Here is a 27891-nt window from a genome sequence, read left to right as displayed (position 1 = left end):
ACAAAAATAAACAAATGGGACCTAATGAAACTTCAAAGCTTTTGCACAGCCAAGGAAACCATAAACAAGACTAAAAGACAACCCTCAGATTGGGAGAAAATATTTGCAAAAGAAGCAACTGACAAAGGATTAATCTCCAAAATATACAAGCAGCTCATGCAGCTCAATATCAGAAAAACAAACAACCCAATCCAAAAATGGGCAGAACACCTAAATAGACATTTCTCCAAAGAAGATGTACAGATTGCCAACAAACACATGAAAGGATGCTCAACATCACTAAACATTAGAGAAATGTAGATCAAAACTACAATGAAATATCATCTCATACCAGTCAGAATGTCCATCATCAAAAAATCTACCAACAATAACTGCTGGAGAGGTGTGGAGAAAAGAGAACCCTCTTGCACCATTGGTGGGAATGTAAATTCATACAGTCACTATGGAGAACAGTATGGAGGTTTCTTAAAAAATTAAAAATAGAACTGCCATATGACCCAGCAATCCCGCTGCTTGGCATATACCCCGAGAAAACCATAATTCAAAAAGAGTCATGTACCACAATGTTCATGGCAGCTCTATTTACAATAGCCAGGACATGGAAGCAACCTGCGTGTCCATCAACAGATGAATGGGTAAAGAAGATGTGACACATATATACAATGAAATATTACTCAGCCATAAAAAGAAACAAAATTGAGTTATTTGTAGTGAGGTGGATGGACCTAAAGACTGTCATACAGAGTGAAGTAAGTCAGAAAGAGAAAAACAAATACTGTATGCTAACACATATATATGGAAACCAAGAAAACAAACAAACAAACAAACAAATGGTTCTGAAGAAACTTGGGGTAAGACAGGAATAAAGATGCATATGTAGAAAATGGACTTGAGGACACGAGTGGGGGAGAAGGGTAAGCTTGGAAGAAGTGAGAGAGTGGCATTGACTTATATATACTACCAAATGTAAAATAGTGGGAAGCAGCCGCATAGCACAGGGAGATCAGCTCGGTACTCTGTGACCACCTAGAGGAGTGGGATAGGGAGGGTGGGCGGGAGATGCAAGAGGGAGAAGATATGGGGATATATGTATATGTTTAGCTGATTCACTTTGTTATAAAGCAGAAACTAACACACCTTTGTAAAACAATTATACTACAATAAAGATGTTAAAAAAATGTTTAAAGCAGCCTAGCAAATTTTTATAAAGAATATTCAACAGGATTTTTAAAAAATCTAGGTAAAATTACATACAGTATAATGCATAGATCTCTAGCATACACATCAATGAGTTTTAACAAATGTATTCACCCTGGTTAGTATCATAACCAACACCCCAAACCTTCTTTCACCTCAGAATCTTCCCTCATGGATTTTTCTAGTCCTGCTGCCTAGAAATTGCTGCTGCCTCAATTATAGGTTCATTACTGAATGTCTCCTGAAATGTCAGCTTTCTATTTTTTTAAGATAGAAAGGAGACAGATTACTTGTGTACCTTGGTATATTCAGGGTTTGATTTTCAGCAGCTCTTATATTCTCCATTTGCTGGAGGCATTCAGAGGATTTATGACTCACTGGTAGAATGGCTGGGAAAGCACTTTGCTTAGACTTTCTTCACCAAAGCTCAGAGGCATACCTCTCCTCTGTATCTTCCACTTTCAAAACCTCCCACAACTCATTATCCTTCCCTTTTTCACCTGTGGGACTAGGCATGATTCCTCTTCTCCAAGGACAGTCTTTCCTAGAACTCGTTTGGTCCTGAAGAGCTCACATCTAAACTCCTGCTGTTTATACCTTCATTGTTCCACTCTTTGCAAATTGAAACAGTCTCTCAGTAAACTCCTTGGGTATCTTTTGATACTTTGTACCTTTTACCTTTGCTGGCAGCTAATTTATTATTTTACTAAAAGACCCCCAGAGGTGGTGAGATGAACATGTCTTGACTTCCAGAGTAATTATTTGAATATTCACTGTAGTAGAAATAGACATAAATATGTGTATCAGATCTATTTATATTTCTCTATTTATGGTTCTATAAAATGTGTTCTATTGAGCAATATGACACATAAGTAAGTAAAATCGTGTTGGTTTTATTTTATATACATTTTTTGCAGTGTTCCTTTCAACTTAAATATTAAAGACTTGGAGGGTATGATATATTTAAAGGAATGCTTTAAGATGTAACAAGTGAACAGGGGATCAATGACATAAGCTCTAACCCTCACTTTCAGAGAGTCTATCTGCCTGACACTTGAGTGAAAATTTCAACACACGAACTGGTGTCACACAAAACTTTTCCCAACATGCACTTGTTCCTCCTCATAGCAGACAACTCAGACAGAACTTATGCAGAATTTTCTACTGCAGAAAAGGATATTTATTGAACTGAAGGTAGAGACCAACAGTTTTCATGATTGCTATTGGAGACAGACAAAGGAATTAAAACAATTAGGATCAAGAAGAAATGAAAAGAAGAAGATATAGCATGTAAAGTCTGGAACAACCTACAGAGTATGGAAGTGAGACCCTTTTAATATTTTGATCAACTGGAAAAAATATATGTGTGTGTAGATATATACACACACATATACATATATACACACAATACATACACACACAATATATATCTTTGGTAAATTCCAGGGATCAGAAAAGTTTGGTGTTAATTTTAAGTCAGAGGATTTCAATTTCAGGGAACAAGAGAGGATCATACAGTGTGTATAGCATGGGATCCTGGAATCTGCATGTTTAACAGAATTACAAGGTAAGTCTGATGAAGACAGTCACAAGCCACATATTGATAAGTAGCCCTTCTGTGTGTTGCAGGGTGGTGGGGGAGGACGCGGCTGTGTCCACTTGGTAAAGAGACTGAAGATAAGTTTTTCTTTAGGGATTGCAAGGCAAACACAAGGAACGAGCGAGAGAGAAAGTTTGCCTTTCATTCCCACAATGTATCATTTTCCAAGATAATCTAAAGCCTATATTTAGGTACCTATGATGGCTGCCGATTGTGGAAGATGAGGAAAGTAGCAGTTGCTATTCTCTAAGCCATTCAATATTCTATCTTGTTCTGCTAAAGTACTCTTTTGATACTGGGGCAAAGAAAAGTCAGATCCATAATGCGTATTGAGCCCTGTGAAAGATATCACCAATGAGTTGAAGCTGTGATGGCTGCATGCTTCTTTTACCTCCATATCAAATATATTTCAAACATGGAAGTTGAAAGAGTAATATACTGCATGTAACATCAATTTTAAGTAGCTTACAGATATTCTTCCTCTTTTCATATCCTGTATCCATCACTCTCAAAACAAACTGTCTCAACCTGTCTTTGGCTTTAAGCATCAAGCAACTTGAGGAAGAAAGTACAAACTTTATTATGCCATTGTTTAATATGCTTTTCTGGACTACTGCTTTCCCTTAATATATCAGAAGGAGAATCACATCTGTTAATGCAGATGACTGAGATGGAGCAGTCACTCAATTACTCTCCTGGGAGTAAAAGCAAAATAACTTTCTGGAGTGAATGTGGGAATGCAAAAATATGCATAAGTTTTGAATGGTCATATTCATATCAGATAAATTAATGTGAATATAGGCAATGTTAATATGGGCAATAAGGGGAGAAAGAGAAGTTAGTAATCTGAGTGAGTGTAATCTCTCCTTTGGCAATTGATGTATGTTCCCACCACTTGATAACACAACACGTAAAAATGTGGGTAACTTATTTGCAAAGTAGATCTAGACAACAGATGTAGAGAACAAATACACATACACAGATGTAGAGAACAAATGTATGGATACAAAGTGGGGAAGGGGGGTGAGATTAACATATATACACTGCTATGTATAAAATAACTAATGAGAACCTACCGTATAGCACAGGGAACTCTACTCAGTGCTCTGTGGTGACCTAAATGGGAAGGAAATTTTAAAAAGAGGGGATATATGTATACGTATAGCTGATTCACTTTGCTGTATAGCAGAAACTAACACAACACGGTAAAGCAACTATACTCCAATTAAAATTAATTTAAAAAATAAATTTAAAAAATGTGGGAGCCCAGGACACTCAGGAAGTGGCAATGACTAAGTGGTCCAAACTACATTAAAAACGTCAGCTTGAAGGGAAACACTCTAATAGACAGGTAAAAGGGGAAATAACATGTTTAGTCCACCTAAGCTACTTCTGCCTAGCAGAGATCTTCAAGATTCAGAGTGAAAAAATTTCAAAAAGCTCAAATCAAAGCTTCTGAAATCTACTTATCATCCACTCAACCCACACTGAATGCAAAATCAGAAAGCCACAGGAGTCAGGGAGAACTGAACACAACATATCCAGTTGGTTATAAGTTTTGGCTGTAAAATGAGGTTTTAGAGGAAATTGAACATTTAAATGTAATTCAATGAGCAGTGAACATATGACACACACAGTGTGCTTTTCTATGGGGAACCAAGAGCAAATTGAGTGAAATGAACATGCCTTATTAAGTAGAAGTACAGTTGCCCACCACCAAAAACAACCACAAACTGCTCACTTGTTCCTGGGGTGTTTCTATTTATATATTTTTGTGTAATGAGTTGTAATTGTGCCAGCAGCTATCTTCACATTTTGGAATTATTGGCTACAGAGAAGCCTTTCAAGTTGGGTTTTCCAACCACTGAGAAGCTCATAGGGCATTTCAACTGAAGTTACTTAGCACATTCCTTGTGCCACAGTTACCTGCCCCCACCAACCCCCCATTGACTCTGGTCCCCTCAGATGTGTAGAAAGAGCTGGGAACAAAATAAAGTCACATCAAATTAACCTTTGAAGTTGATTTCATGGAGAACAATTCTGGTCCTACAGGTAAGAAAATGAGCTGGAACTCTTCCTATAACAGTTATTAGTATTCAGATGAATATTTATCCTGTATGTTTTAATCAAATAATATTGAAAAATACTGAACACTTAGTATGTGTTAAGAACTATGGGGATGAAAAATAGGATACATTTTCTGACTTTACAGATCTTAAAATATAGAGAGAAAAATGCAAAGTGGGAATTATAAAGCACAGTGAACTTTAAGGTAGCAGTAAACAGTATTATAATGGAGAGTTATAAGGTACTGATAATGAAAAATAAATGGAAAGTGAGGTTTAGGGTAGGTTTCATGAAAGAGTGAAATCGAATTCTCAAAAGACTATAAATAATATTGGTGTTTGGATATGAATTGAAAAAAGGAAAACATTTTTGGAAGGGAAAAAAGATGAGCAAAACCAGCGAATATATTGCTTTGAAGGAGAATGACAATGGGTTTGAGATGACCAACACTTTGAGTGCTACAGGGAGAGCAACATACAGTAGAAATGTGGGCTGGAGGTAACGGAAATAGAGGTTGGTGTCGGTTTGTGGATGGGTTAAGTACCATGCTAATGAGTCCTGACTTTCGGATGGTCTGAGCAAATCTGTGTTTTAGAGACAGACATGTACAGGGGGTAGAATCTGGGGACAGAGTTCTGAAGCATGGAAGTATTTGGAAAGAGATTCTCTGCAGACCAATGGTAGGAAATGGTGGTGATAAGTGGAAAGATGAAAATGTGAAAATCTCACAGAGAAGGAATAAGAATACCTGAAGTCCAAGGGGTTGTTATGAAAATGGAAAAAAATGTCATTCATTGGGGTTCCAGGAATCCAGGAGAAGGCACACTGCTGAGTGGGGCTACTCACTGACAAGAAGCAGCAGGAGGGTATGTGGGGTGTGGGAGCTGAATGTGAAGAAGTTGCCACTCCCAGCATGTGGGAAGAGAGGGGACCAAAAGGGTAGATGCTGGTTCATGCTGGAGGTGGTCTCGCCTATGGGACACTCCCAAATCCTCAGGAAATTTACAGTGTGCACAAGACTGTTGATTTGAAAACATTTCTGTGGTCAGTGGAATTAGATAAATAAAGTGTGCTGAGTTTCTCAGTCCTTGCAAACACTCCATCCACATCAGTCTTTCCTTTTATTTTTATTATTTTTTTTAACATCTTTATTGGAGTATAATTGCTCTACAATGATGTGTTTCTGCTTTATAACAAAGTGAATCAGCTATACATATACATATATCCCCATATCTCCTCCCTCTTGCATCTCCCTCCCACCCTCCCTATCACACCCCTCTAGGTGGTCACAAAGCACCGAGCTGATCTCCCTATGCTATGCAGCTGCTTCCCACTAGCTATCTATTTTACATTTGGTAGTGTATATATGTCCACGCCACTCTCACTTCGTCCCAGCTTCCCCTTCCCTCTCCCTGTGTCCTTCTTTTAAATGGCTGCCTCTCCCCTCATTATGGAAGAACACAGAGAATAAACCAGTGTAGGATAAAATCAAGATGACATGTGTGGAGCAAGAAACAGAGTTGAAATGGCCTTAGGAAGTATGCTTTGGAATTAGAACAAAGAGTTAGGAGGTACTTGACAATGTGAGTTGGTAGAAAAGAGTTCAGGTTATGTTCACATTGATATGCTAGACGTAGAGAAATCCCATTTGACTTTTGAGTTATTTAGATGTGAGAAGTAAGGAACAAAAAGGCTCTGAAGATATCTCAGGGTTTGAGATTAAGTTCCTGGGGAAAAGGTGATTCATTTTTAATAAATGACAAAAGATTAGATAAAAGTGTTGAAGCAAAGGAGAGGAGTATGTTGACCTAGAAGTGCTAGTGAGACATTAAAAGGTATCTAGGAAAACCAATCTGGAGCTCCAGTTAGAAGCTGAGGTTAACAATGAGGACTTGTAAATTATTAGCACAGAAGTGTCAAATAACACTGAAGGAATGGGAAAAGGACAGAAGGTGGAGGACAGGATGTTGGAATTCATCCAACAAATATTTATCGAACATGTGATGTTATCAGGAACTTATTAGTGCCAGGGATACAGCAGTGAAAGAAGTAGACCAAGTCCCTTTTTTCCTGAGGAATGTGGCAGGTGTGCAAGTGAGGTGAAGAAGATGATTTGGTAAGAGGAGGGAGTGACAGGAGAGAGATGGTCAAATTTCTTGTTAAGAAGGAGTGGGTACAAGAAGGAGATGCAAAGGGAAAGAGTGCAAGGCTTGGAGTCAAGCAGAAAAGAGTCAGATCATATCTCACTCACTTTGTAGAAGTAAGATCTATGTCCAGGTATTGAGACTCAGTTTTCAGTATAAGGGAAATGATGATTATTTTTTGTTGAGGATTAGATAAATAAAACATGTTGAGTGCATCACTCGTTGTAAACCCTCTATCCATATTAATCTGCCTTTTCATGGTTTCCTCCTCCTCCCATTACTGAGGAATGTGAGAGAGAGTAAACACCTGTGCATTCCTGCCTCCCTTGGACTAGCACAATGGCTTTAAAATATATATATTTTATTTATTTATTTTTGGCTGGGTTGGGTCTTTGCTGCTGCTCGCAGGCTTTCTCTAGTTGCGGCGAGCGGGGGCTACTCTTCGTTGTGGTGCCTGGGCTTCTTATTGCGGTGGCTTCTCTTGTTGTGGAGCATGGGCTCTAGGTGTCTGGGCTCAGTAGTTGTGGCTCCCAGGCTCAGTAGTTGTGGCGCATGGGCTTAGTTGCACTGAGGCATGTGGGATCTTCCCGGACCAGGGCTCTAACCCGTGTCCCCTGCATTAGTAGGCAGACTCTTAACCACTGCACCACCAGGGAAGTCCCACAATGGCTTTGTTTTGCTCACAGTATAAATTCTAAACTTCCTCTTGTGGCTGACAAGGATGTGCATCTGATCTCTTTAGCCCCGCCTCCCAGCTTCCTCTGCCTCTCTCCGTGTGTGCTCTAATGAGACTGGGATTCATGTGACAACTTCAACACTGTCATCCCCAGTTGGAATGCTCTTTTGTCCTCCCCAACTTACAGTTCATTGACTAGTTAATTCAGACTTCAGTTTCACGTCCCCAGGGAGTCCTGGCTTCCTGGACCAGATCAGGCCACACAGCTGTATTATTTCTTAGGAGTTGTAAGTAAATAATTAACAGTGTAATTAGTAGATAAGTGTCTACATCCGCCAATAGGACATAAGCTCCAGAACTGTCTGTGTCTCAGTTAGCTTGATTCATGGTCACAAAACAGATGCACAGTCTATACTGGCAGCATCTGTGAATAAAGAGCAGAAGATAGATGTCCAATAAATGGTTGTTGAATAAGTGAATGGAAATATAAGGGTAATATATCAGGATAATACTATTGCAAATATGCCCTAGGTTCTACCCTAGTTGGAAGGAGAAGGGCACATTAAAAAAGAAACCCCATTCTTCACAATATTAGCTTTAGGATCTAGGGTTGTGTCATACAAGTAATCCCTTCTAATAATTTTGTTTCTATCACCCATGAGCTTTTCTAAACATTTTAAATAGTTCTTTGTGTGTTTAGGTTGTACTAAGTTATACAGATAATATTATAAAAATTTATTTCCCCGTTTCTGACATAATACTTACTTTATTTGCAACAACTTACGCTCTTAAACGTCAAGGTTTTTTTCTCCCTCTACTGCAATTCAGAATTTTTAGTCTTAGCCCATAGCTCCATCAACTTTTGTTTTTCTGGATGGAAGATTCTGACACTTAGAGCTCTAGTCTGTCCTAGTGCTTTGCACATTATAGACTTTCATACAGAAGCTTTTATACTTTTCACTTGATTGACCAGCTCATCTATTCCTCAGGCTTTATTCTTTCTTCTGCATATTTATTATATTATCTTGGAGGTGATACCCAATATGCTTTTTGGTATTCACAGTGTCTGAAGATGGGAGGATACGTTCATATTAACCCAGAATCCCCTCTGTTGAGAACCCAGGTTAGACTAATGTTCCTGTGCCTAATAATTCCATATGACTATCATATATGGTCACACTGAATGCTTTCAAAACACAGCATAAATAAGTGATTAAAGATTGTTCATCATAGTCAAATATACTACAAAGTAAAGTAACTGAATTTTTTGTAATCTCTCTACAATGGGAAAAGAACGTGTCTTAGAAGCAGATAGACATGGGTCAAAATTCTGGTTCTGCCATTTATTAATTACATAACTGTGATTAAAATACATTTCCTAGGCTTCAGCTTCATTTTCTCTAAAAGTAGACTACATTTAGTCTATGCCATTGTTATGCAGATTAAATTGCAAATGAAGGCTTAGCAGAGGTGGGGACAGTTTCTCAGAAAATGGTACTTTGCTTCTTTTTCTTTCAAACAGTATCTATTTCAGAGAATTATTTCCCTCCATCTGTTTTACTGTTCTGTCAGATCTTTTCTTGTCATTTTACTTCCAAGTTAATGCCTTTATAAAGTTATCATAATTTTGAAATGACACCATACAAATTATCTTTGTAACATATAAGTAACAGCGTGACTTTATCTTCTAGAACAGTAATATCGCTATAGAACTTGGACTGATGACCTAATGCAGCAATTATTTACTTATTCAAAATTCAATTTTTGTATTTACAGATTTCTGTTGAATCAGGAGTGGCTAAAACAGAAGGGGTGGGCCATGGAAAATGGAGTAATTAGAATTCTGAAAGCATTTTTGAGGAAGGATGTTTTTATACCTGTGGCTTAGGGGAAGGTGGGGGTAAAGAGTGTGAATTCAAGTTGAAGATAGGGAAATAGATCATCCATCAGAAATGGATACTGTTAATGGTAGAATGTGTTAAAACAAACAATTCCTCAGAGTTCATCATGGATAGTATTTCTTTCTTCTTTATACTTCTAGTTCCTAGAGCAAGGCCTGGCATTTACCAGATACTCAGTTAAAATTTGTTGGACTTTTCTGAAATTTATTATATTTCTCTACAATAAACACTTCTTTGTGTAACTTTGCTTTTTGAGTTGATTACTATTCATTTTTTAAAAAATTAGAATTATCAGCAGCCGAGTTTAGGTATATTTTACATAATCTTTCCAAATAGTTACTAATTCTGCATATACTTAAGAATCAAAACATTGAATTCACATATCTGGAGTAAATGCACTGCCGTTTCTACTTTCTTTGACCACAGATGAAATGCTTTCACCTATTAAGCTTCAAAAAATACCCTTTATTTTAAGCAATGATGGATTTGGTTCAATGAGAAAAGTTGGTTTGTCAGACTTAAATAAGGTGGTTTGATGAGCTGATCCCAATGCCAGTGAGGAAAGAGAATAGGTCCTTGATATGTATTGTTGATTCCAGATTCATAGAAACCTTTGTAGACAACAAAACAACTGTAATCTCAGCAACAGCAGTGACAACACTAACAATGACCCACTACTTTAGACAACAACAATATCTACAAGAACTGCAACATAGCCATGTGAACAATTATGATACGTAGGCATTGTGCTAATTGCTTTGCATGTATTTTATCATCAGTCCTCTCAACAATTCTTTAGGCTAGGTATTATTATTAGCTTGAATTAAAGACGAGGAAACTGAGGCTTAGCTAACACATCACTAAACTTTTTAAAAACTTCTTTGTAGGCACTCCATTGCCATTACTTGCAGAAGTAGTAATATTTGCAATGAAATTAGGCCAGTGAGCTAATGATTTAATTTATTGTGTTGATTGAAGTCTTAATTTAATTAATGACTATCTCTAATCAGCAATGGTTACAATGAATAAGAGTGGGATGGGCTTAAAGGGTGGGTGCTGAGTCTTCACATCTTACTCCTCTGCCATCTTGAAGGTCTGTCCTTTTCTCATTATTTTAAAAGCAATTCCCAGATATGTATTTTTTCTAGAAATATTGATATTTTCACAGTGTTTTCATTGTTGTTGTTTTGTTCATTTTTTGTTGATATTAAATACAATGCCATTAACACACCTAAAAATTTTAATATTGTCTTACTATTTCATAATACCCAATCCATATCCAAATTTGCCTGATTGTCTCAAAAATGTTTTTTTTCTTTAAGTTGGTTTGTTAAACTCAGGATTCAAGCAAGTCTAACATATTGCATTTAGCTGTCTCTTGTATCTCTTTTCATCTCTAGCAATTTGGGTCATCTGTCTCAGAGCATTAATCTCATGCTGGATGTGGGTGATTCTTCTTTGTGCAATCTTTAACCTGTTCCTCTTTCATCAGTAACTTCTGCAAACTGGTAGTTAGCTAGATTTAGAGGCTTAAATAAATTGTTTTCATTTTCTTTGCAAGCACAGGTGTATTTCTATTTATAAAACACCAGGAATCATGTATATGTAGTAGATCCTTTTTCAGCATGATAGATACTTTCAGAAAGTATTAAGACAAGAGTGACTTAATGAACATGCATGGAAAAGGATAAGTGTTGCTTTGAACTGGGGAGAAGGAAGGGGAATTAAAAGAGGAAGCTAGAGTTTGACAGACTGGGACAGAGCTGGTTGGAACTTGCTTCTTCCTCAGACTGAAGTTGTGAGGAGAATAGCACCAGAGCTCTATGTCAAGTTGAGATTCAAATGGGAAAGGTGGCTTACATCCTGCTTTCCACGTTGAATTCTAAGAAGGCACTTCATCTCAGAGACAACTCCCATCACAAGACAGTAACCTTCCATAGCTTATCAGCAACTTTGGAAACACTCTGAGGTTCACCCAGTTGGGTGTGGAGATCACCTTCCTCCCCACAAATACATCAAAAATACATCTACATGTGGAACAACTCCCACAGAACACCTACGACAAGAGTGACTTAATGAACATGCATGGAAAAGGATAAGTGTTGCTTTGAACTGGGGAGAAGGAAGGGGAATTAAAAGAGGAAGCTAGAGTTTGACAGACTGGGACAGAGCTGGTTGGAACTTGCTTCTTCCTCAGACTGAAGTTGTGAGGAGAATAGCACCAGAGCTCTATGTCAAGTTGAGATTCGAATGGGAAAGGTGGCTTACATCCTGCTTTCCACGTTGAATTCTAAGAAGGCACTTCATCTCAGAGACAACTCCCATCACAAGACAGTAACCTTCCATAGCTTATCAGCAACTTTGGAAACACTCTGAGGTTCACCCAGTTGGGTGTGGAGATCACCTTCCTCCCCACAAATACATCAAAAATACATCTACATGTGGAACAACTCCCACAGAACACCTACTGAACGCTGGCAGAAGACCTCAGATGTCCCAAAAGGCAAGAAACTCCCCATGTACCTGAGTAGGGTAAAAGAAGAACAGAGACAAAAGAATAGGGATGGGACCTGCACCTTGGGGATGGAGCTGTGAAGGAGGAAAAGTTTCCACACATTAAAGAGCCCCTTCACTGGCAGAGATGGGGGGTGGGCAAGGGGGAAGCTTCAGAGCCATGGAGGAGAGCGCAGCAACAGGGATGCAGAGGGCAAAGTGGAGAGATTCCCATACAAAGGATTGGTGCCAACCAGCACTCACCAGCCTGAGAGGCTTGTCTGCTTAACTGCCAGAGCAGATGGGGGCTGGGAGCTGAGGCTTGGGCTTTGGAGGTCAGATCCCACAGCCCGAAGGGGGCTAGTGAACCACAGCTAAATGGGGGGGGAGTCTGGGAAAAAGTCTGGAACTGCCTAAGAGTCAAGAGACCATTCTTTCAGAGTGCGTGAGGAGAGGAGATACAGAGCACCACTTAAACGAGTTCCAGAGAAGGGTGTGAGCCACAGCTATCAGCACAGACACCAGAGATGGACATGAAACTCTAAGGCTGCTACTGCAGCCACCAAGAATCCTGTGTGCAAGCACAGGTCACTATCCACATCTCCCCTTCCTGAGAACCTGTGCAGCCCACCATTGCCAGGGTCCCGTGATCCAGGGACAACTTCCCTGGGAGAACACATGGCGTGCCTCAGGCTGTTGCAATGTCAACTGGCCTCTGCCACTACAGGCTCGCCCCACCATTCTGTACCCCCTCCCTCCCCCCAGCCTTAGTGAGCCACAGCTCTCTAATGAGCTGCTACTTTAACCCAGTCATGTCTGGGCGAAGCACACATGCCAGAGGGCCACCTGCATGCAGAGACATGGCCAAATCCAAAGCTGAAATCCAGGAGCTGTGTGAACAAAGAACAGAAAGGGAAATTTCTCTGGGCAGCCTCAGGAGCAGCAGATTAAATATCCACAATCAGCTTGAGGTACCCTGCATCTGTAGAATACCTGAATAGACAATGAATGATGCCAAAATTGAGGCAGTAGACTTTGGGAGCAACTGTAGACTTGGGGTTTGCTGTATGCAACTGACCAATTTCTGATTGTTATGTTTATCTTAGTTTAGTTTTTAGCATTAGTTATCATTGGTGGATTCGTTTATTGGTTTGGTTGCTCTTTTTCTTTTCTTCTTTTAAAATTTTTTTTATTTTAATTAAAAAAATTTTTCATTTTAAAAACTTTATTATTTTTTCTTTCTTTCTTTCTTTTTCTCCCTTTTCTTCTGAGCTGTGTGGTTCACAGAGTCCTGGTGTTACAGCCAGCTCTTGGGCCTGAGCCTCTGAGGAGGGAGAGCTGAGTTCTGGACACTGGAACCACCAGAGACCTCCCAGACCCCCATAATGTGAATCAGGGAGAGCTCTCCCAGAGATCTCCATCTCAACGCTAAGCCCCAGCTCCACTCAATGACCCAAGGTACAGTGCTGTACATCCGATGCCAAACAACTAGCAAGAAAGGAACACAACACCACCCATTGAAAGAGAGGCTGCCTAAACTAATAATAAGTTCACAGACACCCCAAAACACACCACTGGATGCAGTCCTGCCCACCAGAAAGAAAAGATACAGCCACATCCACCAGAACACAGGCACCAGTCCCCTCCACCAGGAAACCTACACAACCCACTGAACCAACCTTACCCACTGGGGACAAAAACAAAAAACAATGGGAACTATGAACCTGCAGCTTGTGAAAAGGAGACCCCAAACACAGTAAGTTAAGCAAAATGAGAAGACAGAGAAATACGCAGCAGATGAATGAGCAAGGTAAAAACCCACCAGCCCAAACAAGTGAAGAGGAAATAAGCAGTCTACCTGAAAAAGAACTCAGAGTAATGATAGGAAAGATGATCTTGGAAATAGAAGGGAGAAAATACAAGAAACGTTTAATAAGGACCTACAAGAACTAAAGAACAAACAAACAGTGATGAACAACAAAATAAACGAAATAAAAAATTCTCTAGAAGGAATCAATAGTAGAATAACTGAGGCAGAAGAACGGATAAGTGACCTGGAAGATAAAATAGTGGAAATAACTACTGCAGAGCAGAATAAAGAAAAAAGAATGAAAAGAACTGAGGACAGTCTCAGAGACCTCTGGGACAACATTAAACGCACCAACATTCGAATTATAGGGGTCCCAGAAGAAGAAGAGAAAAAGAAAGGGACTGAGAAAATATTTGAAGAGATTATAGTTGAAAACTTCCCTAATATGGGAAATGAAACAGTTAATCAAGTCCAGGAAGCACAGAGAGTCCCATACAGGTTAAATCCAAGGAGAAACACGCCAAGACACATATTAACCAAACTGTCAAAAATTAAATACAAAGAAAAAATACTGAAAGCAACAAGGGAAAAGCAACAAATAACATACAAGGGAATCCCCATAAGGTTAACAGCAGATCTTTCAGCAAAAACTCTGCAAGCCAGAAGGGAAGGGCAGGAAATATTTCAAGTGATGAAAGGGAAAAAACTACAACCAAGATTACTCTACCCAGCAAGGAACTCAGACAAATTTGACAGAGAAATTAAAACCTTTATAGACAAGCAAAAGCTAAGACAACTCAGCACCACCAAACCAGCTTTAGAACAAATGCTAAAGAAACTTCTCTAGGCGGGAAACACAAGAGAAGGAAAACACCTACAATAACAAACCCAAACAATGAAGAAAATGGTAATAGGAACACACATATCGATAATTACTTAAATGTAAATGGATTAAATGTTCCAACCAAAAGACATAGACTGGCTGAATGGATACAAAAACAAGACCCATATATATGCTGTCTACAGGAGACCCATTTCAGACCTGGGAACACATACAGACTGAAAAAGAGGGGATGGAAAAAGATATTCCATGCACATGGAAATCAAAAGAAAGCTGGAGTAGCAATTCTCATATCACACAAAATAGACTTTAAACTAAAGACTACTACAAGAGACATGAAGGACAGTACATATTGATCAAGGGATAAACCCAAGAAGATATAACAATTGTACATATTTATGCACCCAACGTAGGAGCACCACAGTACATAAGGAAAATGCTAACAGCCAGAAAAGGGGAAATCGACAGTAACACAATAATAGTGGGGTACTTTAACACCCCACTTTCACCAATGGACAGATCAACCAAAATGAAAATAAATAAGGAAACGCAAGATTTAAAGGACACATTAAACAATACTGACTGAATTGATATTTATAGGACATTCCATCCAAAAACAACAGAACACACTTTCTTCTCAAAGTGCTCATGGAACATTCTCCAGGATAGATAATATCCTGGGTCACAAATCAAGCCTTGGTAAATTTAAGAAAATTGAAATCATATCAAGTATCTTTTCTGAACACAAAGCTATGAGACTAGATATCAATTACACGAAAAAATCTGTAAAAAATACAAACACATGGAGGCTAAACAATACGTTATTAGATAACCAGGAGATCATTGAGGAAATAAAAAATACCTAGAAACAAATGACAAAGAAAACACAACCACCCAAAACCTATGGGATGCAGCAAAAGCAGTTCTAAGAGGGAAGTTAATAGCAATACAATCCTATCTCAAGAAACAGGAAACATTTCTAAAAAACGACCTAACTTTACACATAAAGCAATTAGAATAAGAAGAACAAAAAACCCGAACGTTAGCAGAAGGAAAGAAATCATAAAGATCAGATCAGAAAAAAAGGAAAAAGAAATGAAGAAAACAAGAGCAAAGATCAATAAAACTAAAAGCTGGTTCTTTGAGAAGATAAACAAAATTGATAATCCATTAGCCAGACACATCAAGAAAAAAAGGGAGAAGACTCAAATCAATAGAATTAGAAATGAAAAAGGAATAGTAACAAGTGACACTGCAGAAATACAAATGATCATGAGAGGTTACTACCAGCAACTACATGCCAATAAAATGGACAACCTGGAAGAAATGGACAAATTCTTAGAAATGCACAACCTTCTGAGACAGAACCAGGAAGAAATAGAAAATATAAACAGACCAATCACAAGCACTGAAATTGCAACTGTCATTAAAAATCTTCCAAGACACAAAAGCCCAGGATCAGACGGCTTCACAGGCAAATTCTATCAAACAGTTAGAGAAGAGATAAAAACCTATCCTTCTGAAACTCCAAAATATAGCAGAGGGAGGAACGCTCCCAAACTCATTCTACGAGGCCACAATCACCCTGATACCAAAACCAGACAAAGATGTCACAAAGAAAGAAAACTACAGGCCAACATCACTGATGAACATAGATGCAAAAATCCTCAACAAAATACTAGCAAACAGAATCCAACAGCACATTAAAAGGATCATACACCATGATCAAGTGGGGTTTATCTAGGAATGCAAGGATTCATCAATATAGGCAAATCAATCAATGTGATACACCACATGAATATAATGAAGGAGAAAAACCATATGATCATGTCAATAGATGCAGAAAAAGCTTTCAGCATAATTCAACACCCATTTAAAATAGAAACTGTCTAGAAAGTAGGCATAGCGGGAACTTACCTCAACATAATAAAGGCCATATATGACAAACCCACAGCCTACATCATTCTCAGTCGTGAAAAACTGAAATCATTTCCACTAAGATGAGGAACAAGATAAGGCTGCCCACTCGCACTACTATTATTCAATATAGTTTTTGAAGTTTTAGCCACAGCACTCAGCAAAGAGAAAGAAATAAAAGGAATCCAAATCAGAAAAGAAGTAAAACTGTCACTGTTCCAGATCACATGATACTACACATAGAGAATCCTAAAGATGCTACCAGAAAACTACTAGAGCTAATCAATGAATTTGGTAAAGTAGCAGGATACAACATAAATCCACAGAAATCTCTGGCATTCCTATACACTCATGATGAAAAATCTGAAAGAGAAATTAAGGAAACACTCCCATTTACCATTGCAGCAAAAAGAATAAAATGCATAAAAATAAACGTACCTAAGGAGACAAAAGACCTGTATACAGAACACTATAAGACACTGATGAAAGAAATTAAAGACAATACAAGCTAATGGAGAGATAACCATGTTCCTGGATTGGAAGAATCAACATTGTGAAAATGACTATACTACACAAAGCAATCTACTGTTTCAATGCAATCCCTATCAAACTACTAATGGCATTTTGCACAGAAGTAGAACAAAAATTTCACAATTTGTATGGACACACAAAAGACCCTGAATAGCCAAAGCAATCTTGAGAAAGAAAAATGGAGCTGGAGGAATCAGACTCCCTGACTTCAGACTATACTACAAAGCTACAGTGATCAAGACAGTATGGTACTGGCACAAAAACAGAAATATAGATCAATGGAAAAGGATGGAAAGCCCAGAGACAAACCCACACAAATACAGTCACCTTATCTTTGATAAAGGATGCCAGAATATATAATGGAGAAAAGACAGCCTCTTCAATAGGTGGTGCTGGGAAAACTAGACAGGTACACATAAAAGAATGAAATTAGAACACTCCCTAACACCATACACAAAAATAAACACAAAATGGATTAAACACCTAAATGTAAGGCCAGACCCTACAAAACTCTTAGAGGAAAACATAGGAAAAACACTCTAAACAAAAATAGACAAATGGGACCTAATGAAACTTAAAAGCTTTTGCACAGCTCCCATTTACCATTGCAGCAAAAAGAATAAAATGCATAAAAATAAACGTACCTAAGGAGACAAAAGACCTGTATACAGAACACTATAAGACACTGATGAAAGAAATTAAAGACAATACAAGCTAATGGAGAGATAACCATGTTCCTGGATTGGAAGAATCAACATTGTGAAAATGACTATACTACACAAAGCAATCTAATGAGGTATCACCTCACACATGTCAGTATGGCCATCATCAAAAAATCTACACACAATAAATGCTGGAGAGGGTTTGGAGAAAAGGGAACCCTCTTGCACTGTTGGTGGGAATGTAAATTGATACAACCACTGTGGAGAACAGTATAGAGGTTCTTTAAAAAACCAAAAATAGAAGTACCATATGACCCAGCAATCCCACTACTGGGAATGTACCCTGGGACAACCATAATTCAAAAGGACACATGCACCACAATATTCACTGCAGCACTATTTACAATAGCCAGGACATGGAAGCAACCTAAGTGTCCATCGACAGATGAATGGATAAAGAAGATGTGGCATATATATACCATGGACTATTTCTCAGCCATAAAAAGAAATGAAATTTAGTTACTTGTAGTGAGGTGGATGGACCTAGAATCTGTCATACAGTGTGAAGTAAGTCAGAAAGGGAAAAACAAATATGGTATGCTAACACGTATATGGAATCTAGCAAAAAAATAAGGTTCTGAAGAACCTAGGGTCAGGACAGGAATAAAGACGCAGACGTAGAGAATGGACTTAAGAACATTGGGAAGGGGAACGGTAAGCTGGGACAAGGTGAGAGAGTGGCATGGACATATATACGCTACCAAATGTAAAATAGCTAGTGGGAAGCAGTTGCATAGCACAGGGACATCAGCTCGGTGCTTTTTGATTACCCACCTAGAAGGGTGGGATACGGAGTGTGTGAGGGATACGCAAGAGGGAGGAAATAAGGGGATATATGTATATGTATAGCTGATTCACTTTGTTATACAGCAGAAACTATCACAACAATGTAAAGCAATTATACTCCAATAAAGATGTTAAAAGAAAGAAATCTTGAGAAAAAAGTGTCAGAAAAAATATGACGTAAGATTGTCATTTGTATCTAGTTGTTGAAGCTGGGTGATGTCTACCTAAGTATAACTTTTGTTTGCTCTGCTTTTGTAAACACTTAAATATTTCCTTAGTGAAAAGTGACACCAATAAAACCTAGAACCCAGAATCTTGACAGCTATGTCTCAATTCTAGGTTTCCTCCTGCCAATGCCACCCCCAACATCATGACCAGTGTGTGTGCAAACATGGTCTAGGGGTTAAGGCTGCTGGAAAACAAAGATAACAATGAAAAGTTCAAAATTTTTTCCTACCATATGTGCTTTTCAAAAATTCTTTTCAATTAAAAATAAAACTTTCTCTGTAGTCTAAATAGGTATGCTATCTCACACAAACATTGCACAATTTGTCAATAGTATACAGAGGTTCTTGTGATTAATTTCATAAGCATTTATTTTAATATGTTATTGGATTTATGTAGTTACTTGGTCACTATCAATGCTGTCTATTAACCAATAGATGAATATAACTAGTGTCATGGAAAAATTCACAACTTTTTTATTTTTAAAGAAAATTTTTCATGCTTCAAAAGGTTGGGATCCATTTCTGTAGACAAAGGCAACTGTTTGACAGAAGTTTTTTTTTTTTCATTTCCTCCCTAGGAGTTTTGACCCTAAGATGAAGAGAACTTTAGAAACAAATGTCAGCTGTTTGGCTGGTGTCTGAAAAAATGTTCTGTGCTCTGTCCCTGGGCCTATTAGCCTTTCTGTTTGCATTTCTGCACTGAAGGCAGCCAGCTTGAAGGGCATCCTCAGTGTTCTTAGACCTGACAGTGGGCAGGCCTGAACCCCCGAGGACGGAGAGGGTGTTCTTTGAATTCACAGGTAGAGAGGACCAGTAAGGAGTTTTGTGTGACCTGCTATCCTGGGAACACTTTGAGCCTCTATGCCTGGTTTTGCCCCTTGGCCATTCTTAGAAGCAGCTTCCTTCCCATTCTCTCTGTGGGCCTCCAGATGAATATGTACAAGAGAAAATCTCTTCTAGGTTGGGTTTCCTTTCACTGCCCAAACTCCAGTTCACGAGTGGGTCTTCACGGGATGGTTTCTTTTCTGCCTTGTGTGCATGAGACTGTGAGCCTTCTTTGCCATTTGTTGCCTATTTAAACATCAAACACCACAAATCTGGACACTCCAGAAATAATCTGTTAGGAGCTTCAGGTGGAGTGAGGGAGAGGAATTGGACAGAATTTACTGCAAACTAGTTAGAAAAGCATCAAATTAGGACTCAAATCGTGTTTCTATCTTTATTGTCTCCATTATTCTTTTGTGTGATTTGGGACATAATCTATGCCCTCACACACACACAAAATAAAACAATAAAATTAGATTAAAAAGTAAAATAAGGTAAATTAAAGTAAATAAAGTAATGCACACATACTGGCTAGTCGCTCTATTAGAAATGTTGGGGAAAATACACGAAAGGAGAGATGTGGATGTGATAGACTTTTGAGGGCAGGAATTATTTAAGGGAAGAAAACCTTCTGTATGAGAATCGTCTCTAATCACACAGGGCTATGGATACAGAGGATATTTGGCTTTGGCTGAAAAGTTGCTTAATTACTCAGTTCCTGACAATAGCACTTGTTTGTTGACATTTAGATCTTCATCCTAAAGACAAGAACAAAGATATATATTTTTAAAATTACAATTAAGTGTGCCAGAAATTTAGCTGGGTTTGCTATTTCTCTATGCTTTCTCATTCTGTAATGATTTCATTTCCCGACTAACAACAAGAACCATTTCTGGATTATACTTGGAGAAAGAAAACTGCAAAAACTTGTTTTTATGTGACAGGACTTTGTTCCTTTCATGAGCCCCTTTTGATCCTATATCCACATGGATTATAAAATGATGGTTCAAGGGGAAATGAATTGGGTTGATTAAAGGAACAGAGAATCTGAACTTCTCTCGCCTTGCATTTCAGATTTGGACTGGAGGGCCTTCGGTCCTGATGGATTCATTTTGCTCCTTTCATTTGCTTATTCTGAATTCACAGTACAGCAGTTTCCACAATGGATTGCAGGGACCTCCCTGAATTTTTTTGACTCTGGCTCCATGAACACTTTATTACAGATTCCTGTTGCTCTTGATTTAATGCTTTGATATTTAGTTACCATGATTTTAAAATCATTTCTGTGACCCACTGCCTTTCTTTGTGTCTTCTCACCCTGTATCCTCTCTGAACTGCTCAAACTGATACAATTGGCATTTAGACCAAGACATACCTCTGTGCTCTAACATTCACCCTTCAGCCAAAGGGCATGCCAAGCTCCCTTGGCACCGAGATCAGTAAGTCCTGTGCTTCCCATAGTTTGATCCCTTGATGCCAGGTCTCTGATGTAGAAAACCTCAGCCTCCAGGGATGATGGTAATCAACTCCAAAGCATCAGGCAGCTGCTCTGTGCAGCGGATTTAATTCACATTGCATAGTAATGCTCATAAGATGAGGTCCCTGGGGATATGTTACGATGCAGGACTATTCACAGAGGCTTATTGCTTTTCTCATCCACTTCTGAAGCTGCTTATGAATTCCACACGGACTCCTCTTTCCCTACAGGATAGCATTTGCATAAAAAACAAACCACTGAATAAACAAGACTTCCCCAGCTATCATTTCTTTTAACCCCCATACATGGAAGGCTGACGGGTGTGTGGTTAGATACAATTTACATATTGCGCTTACCTGAGCTCATAGCTCTACCTGCTGTGCTTCCTCACAAACTCATGATTTTTTTGCTTGCCCAGGAGGAAGCCCTGGCCCTGAAAAAGGAATCAAAGTGACAACAAGTACGGCCTCTCCCTCTTATCTTCTCAGTGCTGGGTAACGATTTTCTATACCTGCTCCAGGTGGTGCTATTCCAACACTCTCGGGTGCCACTGGATGTGGCTCATTGTGGCTAAATGTTGCAGAAAGACATCAGCACCAGGCTGAATGTGTTCTGCTTGTTTTCTTACCAACAGGCACCTTGAATCCCCCATGAAACAAACGGCTTCCCATGGGATGTGGTTTCTAAAGGAACAAGGTGTGCTCTCCCGCAAAATACTGACTCTACTTGTTCCCTTGAAAAGTGCGTTTCACAAGGCCAGAGGAAGTGTGGGTAAAACACCTAAGATGGCTTTGGAATCATACAGACTTGGATGTAAATACCACCTAATTATCTCCTGATCAGATGTGGAAATTTAGGAAGTTCTTAGATTTATTTTTTTTTATCTTATATGACATATTTTTCATTTTTATTTATTTTTTCTGATTTAAAATTAAAAGCATGGTGTTGTGGCAAGTCTTCTTAATGCTATAAATATTCACAAAGAAAAAGGTGACAGTGGTTCAAACAACCCTTTTCATCTGGGCTCCCACCCAACACGCGCATGGATATGGCCAACAGTATCCCTGTGGTGGCTATCCTTCTTGTGCTTCTAAACTTAAACACACAGGAAAAATCATATCTGGGTATTTTCTTTATCTCTTCTACTTTTTCTGACAAAATTGTAACATGTCTCATGATATCAACAGACTAGTAAGGCCAGACACTAAAAACTCTTAGAGGAAAAGATAGGCAGAACACTCTATGATATAAATCATAGCAAGATCCTTTTTGACACACCTCCTAGAGAAACAGAAATAAAAACAAAAATAAACAAATGGGGCCTAATAAAACTTAAAAGCTTTTGCGCAGCAAAGGAAACCATAAATAAGATGAAAAGACAACCCTCAGAATGGGAGAAAATATTTGCAAATGAAGCAACTGACAAAGGATTAATCTCCAAAATATACAAGCAGCTCATGCAGCTCAATATCAAAGAACAAACAACCCAATCCAAAAATGGGCAGAAGACCTAAATAGACATTTCTCCAAAGCAGACATATAGATTGCCAACAGACACATGAAAGGATGCTCAACATCACTAATCATTAGAGAAATGCAAATCAAATCTACAATGAGCTATCACCTCACACCAGTCAGAATGACCATCATCAAAATATCTACAAACAATAAATGCTGGAGGGGGTGTGGAGAAAAGGGAACCCTCTTGCACTGTTGGTGGGAATGTAAATTGATATAGCAACTATGGAGAGCAGTATGGAGGTTCCTTACAAAACTAAAAATAGAATTACCATATGATCCAGCAATCCCACTACTGGGCATATACCCTGAGAAAACCATAATTCAAAAAGAGACATGTACCACAATGTTCATTGCAGCATTATTTACAATAGCCAGGACATGGAAGTAACCTAAGTACCCATCGACAGATGAATAAAAAAGATGTGGCACATATATACAATGGAATATTACTCAGCCATAAAAAGAAACAAAATTGAATTATTTGTAGTGAGGTGAATGGACCTAGAGTCTGTCATACAGAGTGAAGTAAGTCAGAAAGAGAAAAACAAATACTGTATGCTAACACATATATATGGAATCTACAAAAAAAAAAGGTTCTGATGAACGTAGGGGCAGGAAAGGAATAAAGATGTGGACATAAAGAATGGACTTGAGAACATGGAGAGGGGGAAGGGTAAGCTGGGACAAAGTGAGAGAGTGGCATGGACATATATACACTACCAAGTGTAAAATAGATAGCTAGTGGGAAGCAGCTGCGTAGCACAGGGAGATCAGCTCGGTGCTTTGTGACCACCTAGAGGGGTGGGATAGGGAGGGTGGGAGGAAGGGAGACACAAGGGGGAAGAGATATGGGGATATATGTATATGTATAACTGATTCACTTTGTTTTAACAGGGCAAGGCCTGTTAGTTTCTGTGTTAGCAGAAACTAACAAAACATTGTAAAGAAATTATACTCCAATAAAGTTGTTAAAAAAAACCCAAAACAGACTATACACACTCTTTTCCAACCCATTCTCTTCATTTAACTTTCATATATGTCCCAGTAATACTTCTGTTTTAACGGTTCTAAAATATCATGAAATCTAGATGCTCTGTAATTTATTTGAATACAATTTAAATATGGAAAATCAGATTTTTTCCCTTTCAACCACAAAAAAATATCCTGAAACAAACGTTCTTATAGTTCCATTCTTAAGTTCTGGTGCTTTTTTTCCAGTATGGTAAAATTTTAAAAGTGAAAATGTTGAGCTCAAAGATTGTGAACATTTTAATATTTTTGTTTATTGCCAGATAACCTGACAAAAATTGGTAGTGATCTACATACTCATCAGCAATGTATGAGAGTCAATTTTCCTACATGCTTGTCCACTTTAACTGTTTTCACTCTTTTTAATTTTTGCCAGTTTGATGGTTAAAAATAGTATCTTGTTTATGTGTGAATTTGCATTTCCAGAAGTCTAAAGTGTGTGATGAGATTGTTCATAGAGAGGTCATATAGAGGTGCTCAGTAAATCAGAGTGATTAGCAAGAAATCATGTTTAGAGTACAAAGTACAGAGTACAGAGAGAGAAAACATACTTGCTCAAATTCCTTTTTGAGTTCTAGATGAGAACTGGGCACGTGAAAGGCAGATTACATCAGGTGGAGGAGAGAGATGTCACTGGGGCAAGGCTGGGGAATATTTTTTTTCCACGATATTTCAGTCCTGCTGGCAACATTAGACAATCTCACACCCTGGACCATACTTTGGCCTTGCCCTCTGATCACAGGTTTGTCAGCCTGTTCAAATTATTTTCCACGAGTAATTTGACAGCAATGACCCAGGGTTGTGTTGTGAACTTTGGGTCACAAATCCAATGTAGTAATTAAAAAAATAAAATTACTTCATGTATTTCATATGCTTTCCCTGCTGATATACTAATGCTTCATATGCAGAAGAAATCAAAACAGTGTGTTCATGTGCCAAGAATAAAAGCACTGCCTTTCTCACAGACCACAGAGAAAGGGCTCACACTAATTGTCTCACAGCACACACCTTGTCCTAAGCGCATATGGATCCGGTTCAATAAGGAAAGATGATTTGCAGAATTGCAGCTCAGAGGTTAGACGAACTCTTTAAAACTGTAATGAGAAATGCACACACTTTCATGTGAGATGTGTTAGCAATAAAATATTGTGAAGTCCCAGATTTACATGACAAATGATGACAAAAACAGAAAAATGTACTGTGTCCTTATTTGGGCCAGGTAGATTTATAATTTGATTTTAAAATTATATCATCTAATCTTCACTGCATAATCACAAATTAGAGGCAATCATTAACTCTCCCCGCACCCCACATTTTACAGACAAGGCAAAGGGAAGTTAAGTCATCGATCCAAGTTCAACAGAAATGGTAAGTAGAGGAGGCATGGTTTGAACCCAGACAGTCTGAGCTTGAAACCTTTGCTGTTAACTGGTACACGTTCACCAACAAGTGGTCAGTAGAGATATGACCACCACCACAGCTGCCCCACCAAACGAAAAAAAGAAACACACAGTAAAGTTTAAGTGAATTGCCTAGGAACCAAGATTAGTGCAAAGCTGCTTAAAATGGCAAAGTTGGGTCGTTAGTTAGTCTCATTCATGAAATCCATAAATTAATTCTGTAGCCCAGTTTCAATGGACAGGATTAAAATCTAAAGTCATTTCTTGTCATGAAACCTCCTTACTGTATCCACTTAGTGTCCAATTAGGAAAGAAACTGTAACAGTTACTTTAACAGAGATAATTTAATATAAAATTTTGTTAATCAGTTGTTAGAGAACTCAAAATGCTCAAGGGGGCATGGAGTACCCCAGAGAAAGTAACTGTAGGAAGCAACTATGGAGGGTAGGATCTTGGAGGAGGTGCTCTGAAGAACTGGGATCCAGACCCTGGGAGGAGGTGCCAGATGGCAAGGGCTGGTATTTCTTAGGCATCATGAAGATGGTTTGGGAATAGGAAGAAAGCTGCAAATAGAAACCCACTGCTGCTCCATGCTGCAAGGGTGGAGAATAGTTGCTGTAGTGAGATTAATAGGAGTAGGGAAAAGGGTACAACTGTTTTCTCCCTCCTCCAGCCTTCCAGCTCTCCTGTCACCTTTTGACAGCCCCTACTGACAGAAACAAACAGGGCCCAGGTGACAAGCTGGAAATGAGGTTTGCAGAGTTTCAGCTCCAGCACTGCAAAGCTCAGTTTGAAGCTGAGAGACAAATGCTTAATATTCAGCACATTCTGCCCTTTCAACTACTTGACATCCTTCCAGATCCTGCTACACATATTTCAACTTCCATACAATTGCAACAACTTTATGCTTCCACCTAACAAAATGCAACCTCTTCCTTACAAAAAAAAAAATATATATATATATATATATATGTTCTATGCCTCTGCTTAGCATGAGGAGAAAGAATTTAGTAGTAGAAAAATATTTTTAAAGTTAATTAATTAATGTTCTATCAATATATACATTTATTTCTCACATTTCTGGGGGCTGGGAAGCCCCAAATCAAGGTGTTGGCAAAGGGTGCGCTTTTGGGCTTGTAGATGGCCATCTTTACATTGTATCCTCACGTGATGGAGAGCAGAGAGAGGCGTGTCTCTTCTAATAAGAGCACTAATCCCATTCACAGGGACTCCACGCTCATAACCTGTTTGCCTCCCAAAGTCCCTACCTCCTAATGCCATCACATGAGGTGTTAGGATTTCAACATCTGAATCTACTGATAATGCCAACTTCCTGTTCTTGTCTCATGATTGACTGACTAAGATCATGATCGATTAGCAAAGTTTAGAACTGTTTGCTCTAAAGTAAAGTAATTATCCTGAAACTACCTAACTATAGGAAAAAGAATTTCCTGTTAGATAATTGACTGTGACTTCCCTAGCCTACACAACAACCCTAACTGTAAAGCACCCCATGGGCAACCTGTTTACCTCTCCTGATAAAAGTCTAAGGCAAAACCACCTGGCTGAGATGCTCTGATCGTTGAAACTGAGATACTCTTTCTATTATAATAACATTGATAAAATCAATCGTCTTGCTTGTCTGGGTTTTGTCTTTGGCAGTTATGTATTTACTGATTTTTTTTTTGTAATATATGTTTCTTCTGATAGCTCTTTGTCTCTCTCCTTTCATATACACTAGACTCTAAGCTTTCTGAAGGAAAGAACCATGTCCTTTTATTTATTAGAGTAACATCAATGCTTCTCACATGTCTGACATAGGAGACACTTCATAAACATGAATGATTAAAAGAATGAATGTGAAAGCATCAGGTGTCTTCAGGTAGTGACAAGACTTGCAATGATGCAGGAGGGAACATTACTGAAGTAATTGGCTATGAGTGTGTGCAACAGTGCATGGCCCCTGAGAAGAGGGACGAGAAGGGCCAGGCAAGTTGTTAGGGTATCATCCTGGAGGTCTGGTCTTCAGGTTAGGGCTTCTATCCCAGCTGATGATGTAGAGGAAAGATCATTTGACCCAAGTTCAGACCAGGAAGAATAGGTTATAGCAGAAATATGCTAAGGCTCACACTAGCATGCTAAATCTACTACAGCAGCAGAAACAACTCTAACACACAAGTTTGAGTCAGATTATATTGATCTATTGGCAAACCTGGTCTAGTTTGGCTCAGGGCATACAGGGTAAAGATACCGGTTTTATATCTGAGCATCAATTGGGAAACATACATAGTTATAATATAAAATGTAGAATAGAAGGAAAAATATAACCTAAGGTATAATCCAAGAAATAAAAATATATTTTTTTAACCTATCAGTCTGGGAAAGGCTGAGTCTTCAGGGAACCAGGCATTCTTCTTTTAAATTTTTATTTTGTTTTCCTTTTCATTGTAAAATGTCTACTAATATTCTTTATTTTATAATTTTTTGAACTTTTTTGAATTTTATTTATTTTTATATAGCAGGTTCTTATTAGTTATCTGTTTTATACATATTACTGTATATATGTCAATCTTAACCTCCCAAATCATCCCACTACCATCACCACCCCCTGCTTTTCCCCTTTGGTGTCCATACTTTTGTTCTTTACATCTGTGTCTCTATTTCTGCCTTGCAAACCAGTTCATCTGTACCATTTTTCTAGATTCCACATATATGCGTTAATATATG

This window comes from Physeter macrocephalus, chromosome 2 (genome assembly GCF_002837175.3).
Source record: "Physeter macrocephalus isolate SW-GA chromosome 2, ASM283717v5, whole genome shotgun sequence".
Lineage (NCBI taxonomy): Eukaryota > Metazoa > Chordata > Mammalia > Artiodactyla > Physeteridae > Physeter > Physeter macrocephalus.
Note: the sequence above shows the minus strand (reverse complement) of the source record.